The sequence below is a fragment of the Orbicella franksi genome, chromosome 11 (assembly GCF_964199315.1).
Source record: "Orbicella franksi chromosome 11, jaOrbFran1.1, whole genome shotgun sequence".
In the NCBI taxonomy this organism is placed as follows: Eukaryota; Metazoa; Cnidaria; class Anthozoa; order Scleractinia; family Merulinidae; genus Orbicella; species Orbicella franksi.
Window position 1 is genome coordinate 13,736,901 of NC_138155.1, and position 9,287 is coordinate 13,746,187.

The following is a 9,287-nucleotide window of genomic DNA, read 5'->3' on the forward strand; positions in this document are numbered from 1 at the left end:
CTGATTTTCACTGGTAGAGTTGAAAAATTATGATTTTAGACCATGTTAACTAAAACATAGAGCTGGAAAACAGATGACAATTGGGGCTTTTCATTGCACATTATTCCTCCACTGTAATTGCAGCAACTTTGTCCTCAAGTGATTCCTTCCAACCCTTAGGCAATAATTGAATTTATTCCATCATGTCAGTTAACAGCTGGGTGGAGAGAGGTACTGTGTAAGTTAAGTGTCTTGCCCAACAACACAACACAATGTCCCCAGCCAGGGCTCAAACCTGGACCGATTGATGTGGAGACAAGCACACTACTATAACCATGAGGAGACTGCACCTAGTTCCCATCAATTGATAACTAATTAGTATTAATTATTATTTTCACATTTAATCCCCGCATCTAACAATTTCTCTTTTCCCCTCAAAGTTGGAAATAGCAGGGTTCAGTTACTTACATGTACCACCTGGTTGAAATTGAATTTACCAAGAATTCATCCTGTTTTTGTCTCAAAATGATAATGAAAAATGTTTTGTGCCAAATGCTTGCTACTTCATTTAAAATCTAGTTTGGGTTCGTCAACTTTAAAAATGATTCACATTCTGGGAGTAAAAAAATTGAGCCTCGGATAACAATGAGGTTTATTTTACATACCTTTCTAGAAGAGGAAATTTCAGCTCCTCCAATGTGTGGTATTACCCACTGAAAAAGACTATAATATCAATATAAAGTATACAGCTCATCTGCACAATTAATGAAACTTCAGTTCAGTTTTAGTCTCAAAACTACTGTATTGAAATAATAAATTGACTCCTAACAAAATACTGAAGACAATGATTACAGCTTTAATTCAGCAATGCATGTACATCATTTGTTTTTACCTTTAAAGCTTCCATAAAATAAAACTTCCTAGATAAAAGCAAATTGATTCACAAGAGTTAAGAAAACATCGCCTTTAAGTCAAGAAGTAACATTGTGTGACGGTATAACCAAAAAGTACTTGAAAATGATGGAGGGAAAAAGGATCTTTTATAATTAATAACAATTTTTTTTTTTTTGCTCAAAACAAATAGAAAAATTAATTACTAAAAGTGTACTTGTTAATTTGCTCAAAATTCAGTCTCAAAATGCATTAAAATGTCAAAAGAAAACATCCTGTAATCTGAAGATAAAATGAATGTCAATAACATTTCAGGCACACCCGCATGTTAGTTGCCAGATCTAGATGTCCTTGATATTGTTATCATTTTCACATTCAGATTCTATGAAGTATAAGAGCTTGTGAAAATGCTTTCCCTGCAATTACAGTACTTGTGTTGTCATTGGGGTGCTGTAAAAAAATGTCCCATTGTCTGAAGGTCAATTTCAAGAAAATTAATAAGCACACCTGCATGTAAGCTGCTGAAAGTACTACATATTACATTATATTTTAACCAGCCAATAGTTGATGTTTCTGTCAAATATAACAGGAAAGCTTTACACAAGCTGTTGTCTTTGTCATTTTGCAGATTATGATATATGGTAGCTTTTGCAAATAACACTAAAAGGCTATCCCTGCAATTACATTTACAGCACTGTAATTATTATTGTTCAATATTATTTTGGCCACAAAGTGGTTCTATGTCAAAATGTATTGGAGTGCCGCAAGAAAAACTTCCTGTTGTCTGGAGATAAATGCCAATAGCATAAGGCACACCAACATGTACATTGATAAATGTTCTACATCAATTTCAAACATCTGATACCCTCCCAATGTCAATTCCATGCAATTCAAAACTTTACGGGCATACATGCGCTTTATTGTGCTACACCACAGCTCTTTAAAATAAAGATATCAGCTGACATGTCTTGCATCAAGAAACCTAATATTTCATCTGACTGATCTATTTTGCCAATTACCATAAAATACGCATACACTGGCACACATACACCCTGCAAAAGGCCATTTTAAATTCCCAGGGGTGGATGGAGGGTCCCAAAAGCCCAGTTTTTTTAAGGGATTATTCCTTAATAAGAGAGGTTGAGGGGGTAAGGTGATCAAGAAAAAGCCTTGAAAGAAAAAGTGCGACAAGAGAGAGGGCCTCCAAAAGCATTTGGCCCAAATATGAGTAAGAGAGAGGGGAACTTTCCAAAAAAAACAACAGTCTTTAATTTCCAATCATCTCTCATGCCATTACATTTATTTATTAAATTATGATAATATAAATAGACAATAGCCTCCACTTAGGCCAAAATATGCCGGGATATTTGTCCGTGGACATTTTCTGTTCCTAGAATTGAACAGTTTCCAAGAACATAGCTCAAGGAAAACTTTGAGCTTTGAGGAACAGATATCTTCAGGAGCATATTTTCACACCAAATGGAGGCTATTGTGTATATTCTCCCAGTTCAACTACTTTTTTTTTCAACACAGGCCATTTTGAAAATTGGGGAATATCACTTGAATACTTGAATATTCCCCAGTTTTAGCTGAGGTATATTTTGTCATGTGATGCACTTAGACCAGTCACACACAAGCAAAAATTTTTCATGGATTATAGTCATTATTATTATCAACAATCGCATAAAATACAGAGCTGGACAAACAATAACTCCAAAAAAAACTAATGACAGTTACATCATGAAGAGCTCTTTGGCATAACCTGCCGATCAGGTGTTCTTTCTTTTTCACAGTAGGGGGAAGGAGAGAAAAAAAGCCTGATACAATTACTTCCCAATCATAAGTCGTCTGCCTGTAGTCCAGAATCTGAACTTTTTCCTGATTGGCCGTAAAACAAAAGAGTATTCAAGCCCACCTTTCTCATTGGTTACGTGACTGGCACTTTAACTAGTTGTAATCAACAAATATCACAAGTACTACCCTCTAAAGTATACGACAAGTAGCCCTCCTCCGAAACCCACCCCCTCCCCACCCCCTCCCCCCTCCTCTCCTCCAAGCCCGGGAGCTTGATATAAAGTGGCACTGGAATGTTTATGTAAACATTATCCCAGGTTGTGAGATTGCTTACCACTTGTCCGGCTCATGAGACTAATAACCGGGATTTTAATCGTTGAGAGCCAGTATTTAGAATTGCTAGTGCATAATTAATGTCTACGCTCACTTGTAAGTTCTTGCAGGGGTGATCGATTTCTGTGCACTCAGCCCCATTTCCTTGTGATTTCCTCGACCTACTCGACGATCGAGCAGCTGTAAGCATCTTTGAATGAAACCATTCTTCCATGGAAAAAGACCAACATTGACTTCAGAAACACATAAACTGTATCAAAATAAAAATAAAAAAAGGAAAAACCGTTAAGCTTAAGCTTAACAAAAAAACAACACGAAAACAGCACGAGTAAAGCTCAAGCAAGCGGAAGAAAGTGACACATTTACCTGTGTACCTTGGAAGGTCGAGGCGTGTTCTCTGTTGATGCAATGGAATTGCTTCCGCTCTGACCTAGTTTACTTTACCATGTGTAAAGTTTACGTCAACGTACATTTCGAAACTTCCCATCGTACTGTAGCGGAGAAAAATCGGGGAAGACAGAACTGAAAGAGTCCACCGAGATCGATTGTTGCAGAAGATGGCTGACGCGGAGTAGGAATGGCACGACAGTTTTTGCCGCTCTTCGTTCCATTTCCCCGGAGAGCTGGAAGTACCGTAAATCCTCGAATTAGCGTCCCCCCCCCCCCCCCCCTCTCGAATAAGCGCCCCTCAGCATATCGGCCGAAATTTAAAATAAGCGCCCCCCACCCATTTTGTGGACGAGTAATGAGACAACAAAGGCATCACGCGAAAAGGCATCACGTTTAAAGACATCACGCGAAAAGGCATCACGCGAAAAGGCATCACACGAAAAGGCATCACGCTTAAAGGCATCACGCGAAAAAGCATCACACGAAAAGGTATCAAGCCAAAAGGCATCAACCGAAAACTCATCGCGCGAAAAGACAAAAATTATATCCGGGACTTACTTTTCGCATTCATTTCTGGTAAGATAAAAGCTTTCTCAAAATGGTTTTTGAGCGAGACATTCCTTCTTTGTCCCCTCGCGAGGTCGTAATTCAGTACTGAGACGTGCCTTGAGAGAGTTAATACAGCAAGTGAGCTCTGGAATCGAAAACGATTGCATTTCTTTCCGTTTAGAACATATAATTGACGTCCTTTTGAGATCCACGAGTATTTTTCAAGATGGCGGACAAGTGGTGGGCCTTCTTCGCAGGACATTGGCAATAGTTCAAGAACTTCCTGAACATGAATTCACTACTGCAGCTACACCTCTCCTTTATTATGGTGCGAGAGGGAGATAACATGTAGAGACACAAGCAGAAGCGTTATGCCTTTTTGCGTGATACCGGCCTGTTTGTGTGATGCCTTTTTGCGTGATACCTTTCATTAAGTGTAATAGCTGGTTTTCACATGACGTCACCAAAATTCGAACTACAAAACTATTGATCTTCCTGAGATTTTGCTTAAATGATGTATAAGAGCAGCTGAAAACTAATATTTACACAAATTCCCCCCCCCCCCCCCCCCGAATGGGTTCTTGGTTTTGTGATACACTCCGCTTGAATTTCTAAGCTTTTGCGTGACGCGGCATTTACATGACGGCCTAGAGAGATGTCATGATGGTTAAAAAAGTGACTTATTTCGGGGAACTTGGCTATCTGACCAGTTCATGTCTTAGAAAAAGTATTATTTTAATGTTTTAGAGTTCCTTGAGGGATAAATTCACGCTTTTGTAGCAAAACTCACTGACAGATGTTTCTGTTGGGTTCCGGCCGCCATGTTGGTGCCCATACGGATGGGCACCAGCATGGCGTCTCCATACAAATCTCTATAAATTTGGGTAAAAAATTTCTCCGCATATCTCGCATAAGAAAAATTGCTGTGACCAGAATTTTGGCGAGAGTCTTTGCATATTTACCTTCTTTCATTTCCCAGATTCTGGAGTTTATCTATTGATCGGTTTTGATTTTTATTTTGATCTATTTTGAATTGCGTGACACTGAAAACCAGCAATACCTTTCGCGTGATACCTGTTTGCATGATACCTTTCTACGTTATGCCTTTTCGCGTGATGCCATTTAGCGTGATGCCTTTTAGCGTGATGACTTCTTCCGTGATGCCTTTTCGTATGATGCCTTTAGGCGTGATGCCTTTCAGCATGATGCCCTTTAGCGTGATGCCTTTTAGCGCGATGCCTTTTAGCGTGATGCCTTTTAGCGTGATGCCTTTTAGCGTGATGCCTTCTTGCTGATGCCTTTTCGTTTGATGTCTTTAGGCGTGATACCTTTCAGCATGATGCCTTTTCGCGTGATGCCTTTTAGCGTGATGCCTTTTCGCGTGATGCCTTTTAGCGTGATGCCTTTTCGCGTGATGCCTTTTAGCGTGATGCCTGTTTGCTTAATGACCATTTGTAGACTCAGCTACTTGCCATTCGGCTTTTAATTGATCCATGTACAATCTGGATAATTTGATATCAATTAAGTACAGAGTACTGAATTTTGTCATAAATATACCTCCATAGTTTTCTCCGAGATTTCCCCACTTGTGAGTTAACCATTCAGTGTTTGTCAAAGTTGTTGTAATATTGCAGACTGTAAAAATGGGTGTAAAAATAATAATTTTTTTGGGAGAGTCTCGACCACTGTGCGGAAGACATCTCGGTCATTATTTTGTCGTCAATTTAGATGGCTGCCCTGGTATAAAATCAAGTGCATGTACGATCTTATGTTGAGAACAAGCTTTTGAGTTGCCGGGCCAAAGACGGGGCCACTGCATAAGCCCGCGACCTGCCTGCCAGCAGGCTCTTCGAGGTGCTACGCCACGAGCGACGAAGGCTGCTCGCGGGCTCTCACTACATCAACTGTAGCCTGCTACAGTCACCTCAAGATGAGAGCTGACTGTGTTCATAGTCTAAGTCAGTTGCAGTGGCTTGTAATTAGGATTGCAATGAACGAAACTAAACACTTAGATACATGCTAGTTACGCAATGCTCTCTCGTGGTACGGCAATGGGATATCTCACTTGTATTTTCTAGGAACACACACGAGCCTTATGAGATCTTTACGCTCGTGTCAACCAAGAAAATACAAGTGACTAGTGGGATATTCTATTGTATACCACGAGAGAGCATTCCATAACTATTTTATGCCATGCCATACAGTGGCTATAAACACAATCAATGTGACATATCCGCCCCCGGGGAGGGGACTCCCATATGAAAAGGACTGAGATGCTCTTCGTACCTCCTAGGGGTTAAAAAAACGATTTTAGAACCTCTCAGAGTGTTCAGCCTCAAAAGGTTCACAGCGGGAGCTTTGCGGTACCTTTTAGGGTATTGAGCCGAAAACAAAAATATGACAGGAGATGCATGTTAGAAAATCAACTGATTTTTAATTTTGTCAAGTTAGATTTGGTACCTAATAGGGGTGAAAAAAAATTTCAAGCCACGCCCATAAAAAAAGGAACTTGGTACCTCTTTGGGGTTTCCGCCCGACGAGCACCCCCGTCTTTTTTATATGTTAATCCCCCTCCCGGGATGCGCGGCGCATGATGGGAAGGTTGGATGTAATACCGCCGAAAATACAACGGCTTTCCTGTATTCTGATTGGCTGTATTTTTTATGGCGTGGTATAATTTTTTTCATGTTCAGGTTAAATACTTGAAGGGGTATCGAATGGTCTTTGCGAGCATTTGCGAGCATGCGAGCAGTGCGTTTATTTTTGCGAGCATGAGCAGTGATCAATTTAGTCATGCGAGCAGCGAGCACTTTAGAAAATACAGATGGTGAGCGGCGAGCACTTCGTAAATTGTCCCCTAGTTGGAATCTCTCTTTAATTAAAAAGTTGTTTAGCGCCAACTACTCTGGCTGACAACTCCAAAACAGGACAACAAACGCAAAGCTAGGCAACACGTTAAAATCTTATCGCGGTTCAACCAAGACATTCCCAGTTGCTTACAAGCAATTTTGCCTTGTTTGATGCCGTTTGATGCAAAGTTACGTCACTTAGCTTAACGTGGGTCAGTGGGTGGACGCTAAAGGTGATCTAAAGCTTTCTAAGGCTTCATTTACAAGCAAATAGGGTCCTGAAGGGTAGGGTAACCCTAGCACTAGAGTTGCCCTACCAAGAGGGTCAAAGATTTTACAAGCAAGATGTTTCAGGTATGGTTACCCCACTACCTGGGAGTGAACTCTGGCCGATCAGTTTTACTAAAACGTCAACAAAACGAGGAAGCATTTTTCCAGAAACACTCATAGTCTTCATAGAGCGTGCACGTTTCCCTAATGTTTCTCAGTTTTGCCATACGGGAACAATTGTTTCCAGCATCAATTTTTGTTTCCAAGGTGCAAATTATGCTTCCGTTACACAGCAGAAAATTTTAACGATAATCCGGGCATGCGAGCAATTGAAAAAATTTTGCGAGCACGAGCAACCGAGCACTCATCTGATTATTGCGAACAATTCGAGCCGAGGCCAAGTTTTACGAACACTTTCAAATCTAATGCGACCATTCGATATTCCTATGAGTTAAATTTTTCTGCTGCATTAACCCTTCAACTCTTTTCTCTTTGTGTGCTATTTCATAACAATAGAACTTTTCAAGTTGATCAAGTATCCTTTATGAATTATTATGAGGAACAGCTCTTTCAAATTTGAATTTCAATTTGACCGAGCTTGTTGCTTTTTAGCAAATGTGGTAGTTTTTACCAGTAGTGATCGATTGTGCTTAGTTAATCAAGGGTATGAAAACTACAAATTTGAAAGTTTTCCACCATAGAATCAAATCATCTTATTTAATATCAAGTGAAATTTTGCAGGACAGGATTCTATAGGCTGTATTTACTTATCCAAGTCTTAAAATGCCCCCAGCTTGAATGTCCTCGACTATAACGCTGAATATATACGATTTTCGTTTGCTGAATACTGTAAAAAAATCTACACATATCACGCTACAAATCCAAGGGTTGTCACCTGGCAATGAAAAACTTGTCATAATTGAAAAGTCAATTTTCTCTTCTTAAAAACCATATATAATGTTCCGTACTTCTCTTTGCTTATTTTGCTGCAAAGGCGTTGGTTACCGAACACCTCGAAACAGCAGCAAAAAAAACAGAAATTTTTAAGGGTTATGGATGAAGATACTCTTAAATACATTCTAAGATTTCAGAGCGTAACACGATCATATATTTACCATACTTTTCAATGGAATAATAGTTCATTAGACCATATTATTGGCTCTGTCGATATGTAAAAAAATATCCTCAACTAGCTATCATTCTCAACTTTCTTATTTGAAAAGATATTAGTGGAGTTCAATTCATTTTTGGGAGTTTTTTTCCGCTGTGTTAATTAAGACGAGAAAAGAAACATGATTTCTACTTAATTAAGGTCAAGTATTCCATCGAAAACGAAGGAGTATTAAAGACTTCCACCAGTGGCTCGGTAATTATGTTATGTTGTAAAAAAGGCCTCAAAGAAACGGGATTACCGTGCTTTTTTTGCGCAACATGGATGGCCATTTTAATTTAGCAACTACCGTCGACTGCCGCTCATAAGCCTTGGGCTTATACAACTTTGTAAGGACTTTTACATGGGCTTATAAACGAAGGGGTTTATATCCGGGGAGGAGGCTTATAAACGGAATAAAAAATTAACCGTTTCGAAACGAGCTATAGTTGCACATGTTGATCGCAAAAGATTTTTCATTTACTGGTAATTAATTAAGCTTTAAAACATTGTAAACGAATTCAAAACAAGGAAAGCTAGAGGTGGGCTTATATCCGTGGGTGTGGGTGTGTGTGTTGGGGAGCGGGGGCGGGGGGGGGGGGGGCCTCATAACCGGATGTAATTTTTGGTTTACAGACAGATGAGCCTATAACCGGGTGGGGGGAGGGAGCTTATAAATGGAGGGGGTAATAAGCGGCAGTTTACGTTATTCGCCTTGCATGATTTTCCTTAGAAAACATAATACATCAGAAAGAGGAACTATTATTTCCAAAAAAGTCATTTCTTGTAAAAACACTATTGGAATTTTTCAATCAAAAAGACTTTGATATTGTATTGTAAGCTATTTCAGTTGAAAGGAACTAAGGCTTTAGAAGAAAATTAAAGAATTTTCTTTATGCGCGCATCCAAAATTTGCTAAAGGCGTGTCCTTTACAGCGTTCATTAATTCTTAATTTCAGATTTCCGCGTGTAACATTTAAGAAGTCTTTTTTCTGGGGTGGGCCGGGCTAAAAACTTTGTTTTAGGTAATCAATGTACGCATAGTAACCCCGTAACATCGTTTGTAACATTAAAACATAGAA

The 9,287-nt window shown here is 39.4% G+C and overlaps 1 long non-coding RNA gene across 1 annotated transcript in view; it reads right to left on the bottom strand.

Annotated features, from left to right (window-relative positions):
• LOC145502717 (uncharacterized) overlaps positions 1-3,609 on the bottom strand; it is a 3,999-nt gene extending 390 nt beyond the window's left edge. The window contains exons 1-2 of the long non-coding RNA XR_014051385.1: positions 3,364-3,609; positions 645-692 (exon numbers count right to left, since the gene is read on the bottom strand). This is a non-coding gene — a long non-coding RNA (uncharacterized LOC145502717). The remainder of the gene's footprint in view (positions 1-644; positions 693-3,363) is intronic.
• Between the last annotated feature and the right edge of the window lie 5,678 nt (positions 3,610-9,287).